This window comes from Stenella coeruleoalba (genome assembly GCF_951394435.1).
Source record: "Stenella coeruleoalba genome assembly, chromosome: 9".
In the NCBI taxonomy this organism is placed as follows: domain Eukaryota; kingdom Metazoa; phylum Chordata; class Mammalia; order Artiodactyla; family Delphinidae; genus Stenella; species Stenella coeruleoalba.
Window position 1 is genome coordinate 93581975 of NC_137155.1, and position 14940 is coordinate 93596914.

General features: G+C 40.1%; 1 protein-coding gene across 2 annotated transcripts in view; it reads right to left on the minus strand.

Annotated features, from left to right (window-relative positions):
- The window catches only part of LOC307191863 (uncharacterized protein), a 145123-nt gene that overhangs the window by 106381 nt on the left and 23802 nt on the right, over positions 1-14940 (minus strand). The window lies entirely within an intron of this gene.

Here is a 14940-nt window from a genome sequence, read left to right on the forward strand (position 1 = left end):
TAAAGAACAGTGATGGATGAGGACAGATGACTAGAAGACCAACAACAACTCCTAGGAAGGAAGGGAAGAGAAAGAAAACTGTTGCATCACATCAGACAGTTCCGCCATAAAATGGTTCCAAAACATTTTGACGTGACTCTTTCGGTGTCGCCGCTGGAGCTAAGGTCACATTTTTATGGGACCTAACAACAAAACAAAAATAAAACACTAAAAGTTTAGTCATTTATTAGGGTCAGAAATGGGGTGAGGGTTAAGAGGAGAAATCATTTTGAAGAAAAACGATGTAAAACCTGGAGCCAAAGTGTTACCCAAAATGTACACATGAAAAGGGCCACAAATCACAGAAACGAAATACCTGCAACACCCAACAATATCAGAACCACGCAAGAATTCTAGTTCTGGACCGGGAAGCCAGGGGGTCCAGGAAACGAGTGACGTAAATGCTATAAAACTGCTAGACAGGGACAGGTGACTACTGAGGGGGGAGAGACTCCCGGGATCAAGATGAAACTCCAAACCCAAACTGTGAAACACATATAGGAACTAATCATCAGGGAGTTCCCTGGTGGTCTAGTGGTTAGGACTCAGCCCTTTCACTGCGGAGGCCCAGGTTCGATCCCTGGTGGGGGAACTGAGATCCTGCAAGCCACAGGGTGTAGCCAAAATAAAAACAAAAAACAAAACAAAACAAAAACCCTCATCATCAGGCATACAGTGTCAGTTAAGCGAGATGAATAAACTCTACAGACTTCCTGTTCAAATTATATCTATAGTCAACGATACTACACTGTACACTTAAACATTTGTTAAGAGGGTACATCTCAAGCATTCTTGCCACAATCAAATTAATTCTTTTTAAAAAAGAAATCAAATGCCAACCTATTATTAAACTAACAGAACTATCTTGAAAGAGGCAGAGTTTTCTAAAGAGGCGGAAACGAAACAATAAGTGCTAAACAGGAAAAATAACCAATGAGAAACCTTGCAAATACATATATGTACTCACCGAAGTTTTCAAAGTGCAAAGGAACTGTGAAGTTGACTCAATAAATTAAATATTTGTAAATTAAAAGACAGTGTTGAAGAATTCATCTAGTGCTACAGAAGAGCTCTGTAAGTGTATCAATTTATGCCTTTTGCTCCAGGACCCTGTCCAATTTAGCGTTTGTCCCATATTTTAATTTTTTGATTATTTGCATTAAAACATGCCAGGATGGGCTGAGTACTTTCACTTTGTATTCCGACTTCTGCCAAGGTCTTCTGGGCATAAGTCACAGTAGAAAGTGAGATGTTCCACTGAAAACCCAGCCGGCTATTCCCTACAGTTTCCAGAAATAGCAGGACTAATACCTCTTTTTAAAGGACAATATCCAGGGAACTTACTTCAAAAACAAAGTGTACTCATAAATGAGTGGCTTGGGACCACTGGCTCCTCCCAGCCTTGAGTGGCAGTAGGAAAGAAAACAACGCTGCTGCTCTTGCCATCTCCACCGGGCAGAGCGTGGCTCATGCTGCGGCATGAGGTTTGCAAGCGGGCTTCAGGCCACCAGTTGGTGAGAACAGTAGGGGGGCAATGAGAAATTATAGCTTAGGTGCAAAGTGTACAGGAAACAGAAGCTGAGCAGCTCTTTCATGGAGCAAGTAGAGAGGCGTCTGAATGCTCCTGCTATGGTACTTGTGTCATTTTTCTGTCCAGTATAAATTTATGAGTACTTATTTATTATTTGACTTTGTGTATGTGTGTATGTGTGTGTGGTACGCGGGCCTCTCACTGTTGTGGCCTCTCCCGTTGCGGAGCACAGGCTCCGGACGCGCAGGCTCAGCGGCCATGGCTCACGGGCCCAGCCGCTCCACGGCATGTGGGATCCTCCCAGACCGGGGCACGAGCCCATGTTCCCTGCATCGGCAGGCGGACTCTCAACCACTGCGCCACCAGGGAAGCCCAATTTCTCCTTTTGCTCCTTCTCATCAGTCATACTTTAGATATGTTTGAATCTTTTTTTTTTTTTTACGTTGTGTTTTATGAGCATTGCACACAGGAATTCTTATTTTCTAGGTGTTTTCCTGGCTCGCTTGTGGGTAATTTGAGAGAAGGACTTCACTATCTAGTCACTCAGCTAACTTAGCCAGACTCCATTTCCATTAACCATCTTTAGCAGAGTTACAGTCATATGATGTTTTTCTTTCTCCTAGGAGAAAACAGCACTAAAAAAATCATGGCAAAATAACCTGGTAACTTTTTTTTTTTTGGCTGCGTTGGGCCTTCATTGCTGCACACGGCCTTTCTCTAGTTGCGGCTAGCAGGGGCTGGTGGCTTCTCTTGTTGCGGAGCACGGGCTCTAAGCGCGCGGGCTTCATTAATTGTGGCACGCAGGCTCAGTAGTTGTGGTGCACAGGCTTAGTTGCTCGGCAGCATGTGGGATCTTCCTGGACAAGGGCTCAAACCCATGTCCCCTGCATTGGCAGGCGGATTCTTTACCACTGTGCCACCAGGGAAGCCCCAACCAGGTAACTTTTAAAGAACTGGAAGCAGAGGCCTGGTAACAGAAGCATCTTTAAGACTCAACCTCCTACCACTCGGGCTTCTGCTTCATCTTAATCCAGCAGCTCTGGCTGTCTGGCTTCCTCTTCTTCAAAACTAACGTTTCCCTGATCTAAGCTGTCGTAGTGGAATTCCTCTCCATCCTCCCTGCTGGCGTCTCCCTCCTCCTCTCCAGGATGCATTGAATCAAATTCCCCCCTGACACGTCATCGGTCAGAGGCTGGACCTCCTCCGCCGGCTCTCCCCCGCCGATATGTTTGAATCTTTGATGAACTACTTAATAAATGAACCTAAGTTGCCTACAATTATGCTGAATGTTTTGGTAAGCAATTTCTGTAAATTTTGATTACTTTTGTGGAAAATATACACTGTATAATCAAAAGATTAAACAAATGGCGCAAAAAAATGTTTCAGCCTATAAAGGTTTTAGTAAATTACAATGATTGAAACGCAACTTAAAAATAGGAAAACACTGTCATTTAACCCTACAAAACTAAGGGAAAAAACCTAAAAACTAAACCACGTGTACTCAATAGTACAGAAGATTTAATTTCAAAACTTAAAAATTATTCTTTAGAATATCTCAACTTCTAAAAAGAATATTTAATAGAGTTAATATTTTTGATTGGGTAAGTGTATACTCACCCAATGAAATAAAATAAATACCCTCAGTGAAATAAAATTAAGAAATGGAATCATGCAGAATTTGCATTTTGTGGAATATTCAAAGAATTATGGACAGAAAAAAAAGTATTTGAGTTTTGTCTTATAAAATATTTTGAAGAAACCCTTTCTGAATGGAAGATAAAATATTTACATAATTCACTACCAAAAAAGTTGGAATTGAGAATATCCTCCCTTTAACAGAATTTGCTAATGCTCAGCATGTACTAATTATCTCAGCATCTATAAAGACTATTTTCTTAATATTCAGAGGAAAACCAATTGAAGGTGTCAACAATTTCAAATGTATTAGCCATAAAATGCAACTTCAAATAATATTGCAGGCAATTTTATGAAGATAAGAGAGATAAAAACATACTGAAATATATATTATTCAGAAAAATACCAGTGACATAGTATTAGAAATATATATGACTAATAAGTTCATTAAAGTACATGAATATACAACAGGAAAATTGTTTATGTTATTTTTAATATTCAGTGAATCAATACAAGGAAGTAGTTTTTATTTTGCTTTAGAGATCAAGGATAGGTAGTTTTTAGAAAGACTTTTTTAAAACACTTTTTGGGACTTCCCTGGTGGCACAGTGCTTAAGAATCCGCCTGCCAAGGCAGGGGACACGGGTTTGAGGCCTGGTCCAGGAAGATCCCACATGCCATGGAGCAACTAAGCCCGTGCGCCACAACTACTGAGCCTGAGTGCTTAGCCCACGAGCCACAACTACTGAAACCTGCGCACCTAGAGCCTGTGCTCCGCAACACAATGAGCCACCACAACGAGAAGCCCGTGCACCACAATGAAGAGTAGCCCCCACTCGCTGGAACTAGAGAAAGCCCACGCGCAGCAATAAAGACCCAATGCAGCCAAATATAAACTAATTAATTAATTAATTTTTTAAAAAGTCTGCGAGACAGTTTTAAAGATATTATTGCTGAAAGTTTTCCAGTTTTTAAAAATATATAAAATATCATATCTAGAGCCCCTTCTGAATGTCAAGCAGGACAAATTTTAAAAATAATTATAGTCCAAACTAGACACATAGTAGAAAAAAGTTCAGTAAACCAAAGAAAAAGAGATCATCGTAAAACTTACCAAAGACACAATAAAAAAGGATAACTACTAATGAATGACAGTGTATTTCTCATCAACAATAATACCAGAAACAAGAGACTGACAAATCCAAATATTTAAAGTGCTAAGGGAAAACAGGTGTCTCTTTTACCTAATCAAATTCTCATTAAAATAAGAGCAAAATAAAAATATATTCAGATATACAAAAACCAAGAGAACCCTACTCATGCAGGAACAGTCATCTGAAGATTAATAGATAGCTGCTGAAAATCTTTACCAAAACATATAAAGACCAAATCAGAGAGGCATGAACTTACAGGAAATAGACAGTATGGAAGATGGAAACTTGAAGAGACAATAGTAACTTCATGCATATAGCAAGAGATGGACATTATTATAAAGGAGCATTCAGAGGGGAGAAAACGACACAAGGAATTTTAAAGTATTATAGTGAAAATGAAAACACTCAATGGAATGGTTGGAAGACAAAGTCAAGGATACCTCCAGAAATGAGAACACAATGCTAGAGAGATGAAAAAATTTTAAAGGCCAACATTGAACATTAGGAATTCAGAAGAGAGAGAAGAGAGAAAACAAAGTAAAAAGAATCATTAAATAAATGATCAACAGATTGCCCAAATTGGAAGATGTAATTTTCCAGATTAAAATCCCAATCCAGTGGGTAAAACAGGCATGCAGCAAAGAATATCATGAAACGAAAATTCAGGACACTATGGACAAAGAGAATGTATTTCATAATTCCAGAGAAAGAAATGTAAATTAAACGCAAAGGAACAAGATTGGGGTTAGACTCCTCAACAGTAACCGTGGAAGCTGGAAGAAATTCCAAGGGAAAACGTATCCCAACGTAGAGTCCTATTCACAGCCATACCATTAATCAGGAAGTTAGAATAAAGATATTTTTAACATGCAAATTTGAAAAAAGAAAAAAAAAAGGATCTCCCATACAAACTGGTGACCTAATAGACAGCCAGTTATTTCTCCAGCAAAAATGAATTTACAGTATTCAGGATTACCAAAGAATTATAATTCAACGTCTACAACCATGGTGAGCCACGTGTAAGCCCCCCACAAAAATGGAGAGGATAACTCTTTTATAGCGGGGTGGGGGGGTGGGGGGGGAGGAAGTTAGGAGGGCTATAGTAAACAGAGTCCTTGGCTTTTCATTGGCTGAGTTGTGACTGCCTCTCATTGACTAAGCTCTTGCCAAGAAAGAGGAGGAAGTCTTTCTTCTTCCTGTTGGGCTCTGCTATCATCATGGGGTATGCGAGCGCCCCCTTCTGGCCTCCTGACTCTATTTTAATTGAGGATTCTCTTCATTAATTTTTACAACCCTTTCTCAGGAAGCTATTGGAGTATGTGCTCTGCCAAAATAAGGGAGTAAACCAAGAAAGAAGAAAACATGGGAACCAGGAAAGAGAATTCACCGTAAGACAGAGGCAAAGAGAATCAAGATAATGAGTAGGGGAGAGTCTAAAACGGCAGGTGTGAGCAAGCCTAGAGAGAACCAGTCCAGATTGGAGCAGGTAGAAAGGATCAAGGAGATGTGTCTACAAAATATAAAACACCTGATGTAACTGAGCATATTGAAAAACATGTGGAAGTTTAGGGTCAAATCTGGAATGAGATGGTGACAAATACATAAAAAACTAAGAAACAAAGTCCCTTTTCATTGTTCTAAAGAGAACAATATGCATGTGAAACAAAAAGTAATCACAGTGTATCACATGGCTCAACTACAAACTGTATTTGCATTGTCATAATAATGTAAAACTTGAATATCATTTTAACCAATGTTATAAATGTATGGGCAGCATGAAGGTTAGGAAGTATCTGTGAGAGAGAGTGTGTGTGTGTGTGTGTGTGTGTGTGTGTGTATACTAAGCTGGGGTGTGGAGAATGAAATAGAGATAAATCCTCAACTTCCAAACTGGAAGTCAAAAAAAATGCCCAAAACTGGGGGAAAAAAATCAAGAGGTAGCAGAATAACTAAGTTATTTAGAGACACGGACAAAAATATCAAATAAAATAAAGGATGGGACTTCCCTGGTGGCGTAGTGGTTAAGAATCCGCCTGCCAATGCGAGGGACACAGATTTGAGCCCTGGTCCGGGAAGATCCCACATGCCACAGAGCAACTAAGCCCATGAGCCACAACTACTGAGCCTGCGCTCTAGAGCCCACAAGCCACAACTACTGAGCCCACATGTCACAACTACTGTGCCCACGTGCCACAACTACTGAAGCCCGCACACCTAGAGCACGTGCTCTGCAACAAGAGAAGCCACCGCAATGAGAAACCTGCGCACCGCAATGACGAGTAGCCCCCACTCGCTGCAACTAGAGAAAGCCCGCGCACAGCAACGAAGACCCAACACAGCCAAAAATAAATAAATAAGTTTTTTTTAAAAATTCATAAAAGAGATGAAAATGGCTTCCTCTGAGTAGGGGAAATGAGATGGTGAGGGAAAACGAGGTTTTTTGTAAATGAAAAACCATGTAGAAATATGATTCTTTAAACTATGTGTACATTGAGGAAAACTAAACTAGGGCTTCCCTGGTGGCGCAGTGGTTGAGAGTCCGCCTGCCGATGCAGGGGACACGGGTTCGTGCCCCGGTCCGGGAAGATCCCCCGTGCCGCGGAGCGGCTGGGCCCGTGGGCCATGGCCGCTGAGCCTGCGCGTCCGGAGCCTGTGCTCCACAACGGGAGAGGCCGCAGCGGTGAGAGGCACGTGTACCGCAAAAAAAAAAAAACAAAAAAAAAACTAAACTAAAAAACGTGACCTAATTACATTATTTTTTCCTGTGTCAAGGTAACTGTTTACAAGATCACTAAATGAGATTAGCTGTACCAGGAACAAAGAGAGGCGGATTTATGGGCATACATACTATACATTAATCTTGGCCTCATCCGGCCAGGGCCCTCTACCCAACCACTGTAGGCAACTTGATCAGTAAACATACAGGATGACTCAGTCAGAGGCCTACTTAACATGAAAAAACATACCATGCCATTAAGAGGAAACACCTTTTATGCCTGTGACAGCTATAAACACTGATCTTCTCGAAGGTAGGGCCCCTGTGTTTCATTTCTGTATCCCACGTGCCTGGAATACAGCACGCGCCCAAAAATGTATCAATGTGTGCGTACTCTACCTACGCAAAAACATTCTCAAAGAGGAAATCATAAAGTTACAAAATATTTAGAATCACGTGACAATGTACTACACATCAAATTATACAGGGTTCATGTAACATGGTACTTAGCAGTAAATGATACACTTCTTTGTTGAAAAAAATAAGAAAAACTGAAAATCAGTTTGTTAGGTGTTCAATTCAAGAAACTTTAAAGAGGTGACAAAATAAAACTAAAGGAAGATGGAAAATTATATTAAAGATAATTGAAGAAGGGTGGCGCAGTGGTTAAGAATCCGCCTGCCAATGCAGGCGACACGGGTTCGAACCCTGGTCCAGGAAGATCCCACATGCCTCGGAGCAACTAAGCCCATGCGCCACACCTACTGAGCCTGCGCTCTAGAGCCCGCGAGCCACAACTACTGAGCCCATGTGCTACAACTACTGAAGCCCACGCACCTAGAGCACGTGCTCCGCAACAAGAGAAGCCACCGCAATGAGAAGCCCGCACACCACAACAAAGAGTAGCTCCTGCTCACCGCAACTAGAGAAAGCCCGTGCACAGCAACGAAGACCCAGTGAAGCCAAAAATAAATTAATAAAATAAATTAATTTTAAAAAAAGATATTGAAGAAATTAATGCAACAGGAATCAAGGAAACAATGGATGATATGCAAAACCCAAAATTGAATATTCAGGATAAGGGTCGTATATCTACTTAAACAAGCAAACCTCTACACAGAAAGCAACAAGAAAAGACACAGACAATATGAGAAAAAAAAAAAGGATGGAATAACTATAGTACAGCAGAGATTTACTAGGTGAGGTTTCCAAATCTTCAAGGAAAAGATAATCCTTACTTTAAATAAATAGTTTCAGGGCTTCCCTGGTGGCGCAGTGGTTGAGAGTCCGCCTGCCGATGCAGAGGACACGGGTTCGAGCCCTGGTCTGGGAAGATCCCACATGCCGCGGAGCGGCTGGGCCCGTGAGCCACAATTACTGAGCCTGCGTGTCTGGAGCCCGTGCTCCACAACAAGAGAGGCCGCAATAGTGAGAGGCCCGCGCACCGCGATGAAGAGTGGCCCCCGCTTGCCACAACTGGAGAAAGCCCTCGCACAGAAACGAAGACCCAACACAGCCATAAATAAATAAATAAAGCAAAACTGTCAACAAGTAAAAATAAATAAACATTATTAAATAAATAAATAAATAGTTTCAGAGACTAAGAGAGAAAGCTACCCAACTCATTTTATGAAATAATTATGTCCTAAACAATGACAGTACAAGAAAACAAAGTTAAAAATAAATCTGAGGTAGTAGATGCAAAAATTTAAATAGAATATTAATGAATTGAATTCATCAGTATATTTTTAATATATTATGATTCTAGCAAACACTGCTAGTTTTTCTTCAATATTCATTTTCCTCTATCCAATGTAAAAGAAGTTTCAACCAGACACATAACTACCTACAAACAGATGGCATTTCTAAGCCTCCTTTGCAGACAAATGTTGCAATATGACTAAAGCCAGCCAGTGGTATGCAAGAACTGCTACTCTGTAGTGTATGGGAGTCTTACTTCAGGGTCATGTCAACCTCTTTCGTCTCTTCTTCTTTGCCCTTCTTCTACACTACCACCCTGACAGCAGATGCCACCGCCTTGAATCTGAGGCTGAAGGCCACACCCTAGAGATGGAGGAGCAATGACCTGAAAGAAGCATTGTCCCTGAGGACTTGGTGAAGCAAAGTTACCGTCATCATGGACCACTTAATCATCGCGGACCAGACTTTAATATAATAGAGACTAAAGCTCTATCTTGTTTAAGCACTGCTTGTTATTGCTGTCATTGTTATTATGTAACCAATGACTTTAGATAATTACCATTAAGAACTGTAAAATGTCAAAAAAGGTTTTCTTTAATAGCATATCTGAACCAATTATAAAATACAACTAAAGGGCTTTTATTTGGTGCAAAATGTTTACGATTCCTTCTTTGCTTTTACAAAAAATTTTAAAACAACATATGTAGAAATTAGATATATAAAAATACTGAGTACAGTGGTCATTGCTGAGTCATGGAATTATGAGTCCTTTTTATTTAAAATGTTCTATATTTTTCATATAAAAATCATTATTAATATAAAAACTATAATTGACCACATAGTATATTTTCATGGAATCTCAAGTAAGCAGAGTTATAGCATGCACACTGGGGGGAAAAGAAACACAGAGCTTATTACATGATGAAACGGTCATGGTGACATGAAGGAAACAAAAATCTTAACAAAATCAACCATGGGGATCTCTAGAGTGTAATAAATTTGAAATGTAAATCCTGATGATCTTGTAATAATCAGTCTAGATTACCACTTGCCTCTGGATCTAGTATGATAAAAATAGAAAGAAAGAAAGAAGAGAATGTCCCTCTGCTTTTTACTTCAGTACAAAAGACGGCTGAAAGATGTGGCAGTTTCTGTGGCAGGAAACAGAAACCACAGGAAGAAAATGCTCCTCTGAAATGCTATGGTGTTTTTACTGCTGAAAAGAATCTGCTCAAACTTTTTTTCCAGAGCCGCTACTCACAGCAAAATCACTCTGCAAAGCTTGAATAAATTTGGAAGATTCACACTATCCAATTTCAAAACTTATCATAAAGTTATAAAACTTATTATAATAGTGTGTTATTTACAAAAGGATAAGCACATAGATCAACAGAACAAATAGTTGAGAAGCAGACCCACACAAATATAGACAACTGAGTTGTTTTTATTTTAACAATTTCATCAGGAGTTTATTTTTGTATTATATGAAGGAAGGCTAACTCCATTTTACTCTAAATTTTTCAACACTTTCTTTTCCTTACCTAGTTTCTTCTTTCTCACTGATGTGAGATTTAATAAATAATCATTGTATTAGTCAATACAGTAACTCTAAAATCTCAGTAAACAACTGATTTTTGACAAGGGTGCCAAGGCAACTCAATGAAAAAAGAATACTTTTGTCAACAATTGGTTCTGGAACAGTTGGCTATCCGTGTGCAAAAAGCAAAACAAAAACAAGACAGAGGGCTTCCCTGGTGGCGCAGTGGTTGAGAGTCCGCCTGCTGATGCAGGGGACATAGGTTCGTGCCCTGGTCCGGGAAGATCCCACATGCCACGGAGCGGCTGGGCCCGTGAGCCATGGCTACTGAGCCTGCGTGTCCGGAGCCTGTGCTCCGCAACGGGAGAGGCCACCACAGTGAGAGGCCTGCGTACCGCAAAAACAAAACAAAACAAAACAAAAAAACAAGACAGAACAAAACCCTCCACACATTCCTCACACTCTATACAAAAATTAAGTCAAAATGGATCATCAACCTAAACATAAAAGGTAAATTATAAAACTTCTCAAAGATAACCAAGGGGAAAACTTTTTGTTGCCTTGGGACTGGCAAAGAGTTTTTCAATATAACACCAAAAGCATAATTCATGGTATAAAAATTAATAAATTGAAACTTATCAAAGTTGAAAACTTTCATTCTGTGAAAGACATTATTAAGAGAATGAAAAGCTAAACCATGGACTCAGGTTTGAACATTTGCAAAGCACAAGGTGTTAAAGATCTTATAACTAGAATATATAAAGAATTTTAAAAATTCAACAATAAGCAAGCAACTCAATTTTTAAAAAACAGGCAAAAATCTGTAAACACTTGACCAAAGAAGATATACTTATGTCCAACTGGCATATGAACAGATGTTCAACATCACTAGTCATTAGGGAAACGTCACTTAAAATCACAATGAAATACCACTATACATTTTTTAAAATGACTTAAAAACAAACAAAACACTGACAATTTAATTTAGATCTTGGAAGAGGACACTAATTGAAAACTGGAAGATCCAGATCAAGCCTACAGTTTCACTAATAGTATTGTAACTAGGCTAATTTATTAGCTTTGATCATTGTACCATGGTTATTTACGTAAGATGTGAGCATATGCGGAAGCTGGGAGAAGGGTATATGGGAATTCTCTGTACTGTCTTTACAACGCATCTCTGCGTCAAAAACAACTTCAAAATCATAAGTTAAAAATATAACCAAATAAACTGGACTTTTTAAAGCCATTCTTTCTGTCCTTAACGCTACAGCTTTCTTCATGAGTTTTCCTTGGTTAGAAATACACTTGAATACATCAGGATATATTTAGCAAACTGGATATGCCATTTAGGTATTGGTCCACCAGTTCTACTTTAAAAGATCACCTCTTCGCCTAGAAACGTTACTTCCCCCCAACTTTAGCCTAACTTTGGGAATTCCCATCAACAACATTCTTCTTTCCATTGCAGGAAGCAACACTGCCAGCAGCTATGGCAAGCACAGCCTCTTCTAAAATGCCTTTGATGATTGCAGCAACATGGATGCAACTAGAGATTATCATACTAAGTGAAGTAAGTCAGAAAGAGAAAGACAAATACAATGTGATACCACTTACATGTGGAATCTAAAGTATGGCACAAATGAACCTATCTATGAAACAGAAACAGACTCACAGACATAGAGAACAGACTTGTGGTTGCCAAGGAGGAAGGGGGTGGGAGAGGGAAGGGCTGGGAGTAAGGCATTAGCAGATGTAAACTATTATATATAGGAGGGATAAACAACAAGGTCCTACTCTATAGCAGAGGGAACTATAGGCAATATCCTGTGATAAACTGTAATGGAAAAGAACATAAAAAAAGAATGTCTATATGTGTGTAACTGAGTCACTTTGCCATACAGCAGATTGGCACAGGATTGTAAATCAACTATACATCAATTAAAAAAAGTAAAATTTAAAAAATGCCTTTGATGATGTACACAGCCCGTGCTCCTGCTGACTACCTCTCTGCAGCACCCAACACTGTGAAACCCGGCCCCCAGCTGAGGTTACTCCAGTCCTGTGTCTCCTTCCTTTGTCCTCTGTCTCCCACCAGTGTTTCTCTAACAGAAGCACGAAGAACTGCTGTGTTTTCATGCAGTCTCACTGTTCACGTTCCCACACTTGATTTGGGCATCAGACCCGCAAGAGGTCAACACTTACTGGGTGGTGGAACTGCCATTTCTCTGCCTGTCTCTCATTATAAAGAACTTCTCTGAAATTCTGAATTCACTGGTCTGGTCATTCATTCACCAGCAAGTATCTAGGTACTGGGGTTAAGAGCTAGGAATGAGCTACCGTTGTTAATAATGAAACAACAAACCCCAAACGGAGTCACTTGTGCTAAGTCCCACATCAGCAAACCAAGACTTAATATCTAACCTAATTGCAGTTTCAGCCTCTCTCAGGAATGTGACCTTTAACCAACAGATCTGGAATTACCTGGTCAGCACTAGAGGGGTGACCCCCACCTTCCCCCCACAAAAGGAAGGTGACCCTGCCTGAAACAATCCACTCTTAGCTAGAAACTTCCCTTCTCTGCCCCCTCCTGCCTGTAAAGTTCTTCCATTTTTTACAGCTCCTCCGAGCTCCTTTCTACTTCCTCGATGGGATGCTGCCCATCATTGAATAAAGCCAATTCGATCTTCAAATTTCTCAGTTAGAATTTTATTTTTTTAATACAGTGATGAGCAAAACAAATAAAAAGAGAGACATCAAACTCTTCAGAGAGTGTATCCCATGATCCCTCACACTCTTGGAAGCCTGGGTCAGCAGAAATGGAAGAGAGCCAGTGACAAGCAAAAGCCTCTTGAAAACCAAATCAGAGGTCCTGAAACACTACAGACTGACTTGTACAAGTGGGTGGGAACAAGCAGAGAGGAGCAGGTGTTTATTATTGTACACTGTATTCGAGGGAAACATCTGGAATTCAAGAATGGAGATTTAAAGATGAGATGGTTAAAATTCATAACAACTTCTCCAAAACAGGCCAGAAAACCTTAAGTTTTCGCCTTGTTTAAAAGAAGTCCTAAGTAAAGGGAAAACCAAATATTATGAAACATTTTGGAGACCTCTCACACACCAACCTTCCCTTTATTAGAATTACTTCATTATCATTATTTTAGAGTTATGTACACTCATAAAAGTTAATTTATTCTGAGTTGAGAAGTCCATTTTCTCATCATGTGTATTGTGCTTACATTTTAAAATCAGAAACAACTTCCCCAAGATAAAACTGATTCTTCATCTCTTTTGGTTTTAATATTCCAAAAGAGACTAGGTGACTTGGGGTATTATTTTTACCCTATGTTGATTTGCCTACCTTGTAAAGGAACAAGGAACTTTTCCTTCAACCCTTATTTTCCCAGTGATTTGTTTAAAATGAAAGGTAAATGTGTGTTTGTGTGCCCACAAGTGTGTGTGTGTACAATCATTTTTATATAGAGATTTATTATCTCTCAATTTATTTTGTGAAAGAGGCTTGTCTCAGCAAATCACTGTCTTCTTGCTTTACTATTGTGATATTGTGATTTATAATAAGAAATACATTTGGTCTTTGCCCCCTTTTCTGGCACAGAGCTCCTAAAACCCTTGGAATTTCCTCAGTGAGATCAACAAAATGCCTTTGTTATGTTAACAAGGTGACTTTTGGAACACACCTAAGGAGGGGGACTGATTGCCAGGAAAACCAACTGTGAATACAAGGTTGGAACTTTCAGTCCCACCCCCAGGTTTCCAGGAAGTGGGGAGAGGCTGGAGGTTCAAACAATAACCAATGGCCAATGATTTAATCAACTGCACCCAAGTAACAAAGCCTCCATTAAAACCCAAAAGGACTGGGTCCAAAGAGCTTTCAGACTGGTGAACACATGAGGTGCTCGGGGTGTGGCACCCCAAAGGGGGCGTGGAAGCTCCATGTCCCTTCCCACAACCTTGCTCTATGCATCTCTTCCGTCTGGGTGTTCATCTATGATCATAACCTATTATAATAAATCGGTAAATGTGAATAAGCTGTTTTCTTCAGTTCTGTGAGCCACTCCAGCAAATTAACTGAAACCAACAAGAGGGTCATAACTCTAACTTATAGCCAATAAGTCTAGGTGACAACCTAGACTTGGGACTGGCATCTGAAATGGAGGGCAGTCTGGCGGGACTGAGCCCCTAACCTGTGGATCTGATGTCATCTCCAGGTAGATAGTATCAGAATTGAGTTAAATTGTAGGGCACCGAGACAGCGTTGCAGAATTGCTTGCTGTGGGGAAAAAAAACCACACGTGTTTAATGACCAGAAGTGTCCAAAGGAAAGTGTTCTGTGTGAGCAGTGAAAAAAAAAAATCTCACAGGTGGGTTTTTTCCCAACTCAATTATTCTTCCCTTAAGCCCTGAGGGCATCGCAAAAGACCATCAGGATAAAAAGTTACAGTTAAGCCAACCCTGCCTTCAGTCTTTGGTGCACACAACAGGATCCACAGGGGTAAGTAGTGTAACATAGTGGGTAGAACAAGGACTCTGGGACCATGGGACTCAGGTTTGAATCCCAGCTCTCTCTCTCTCCTTCTCCGTCTCCCTCTCCCTCTTTGACTTT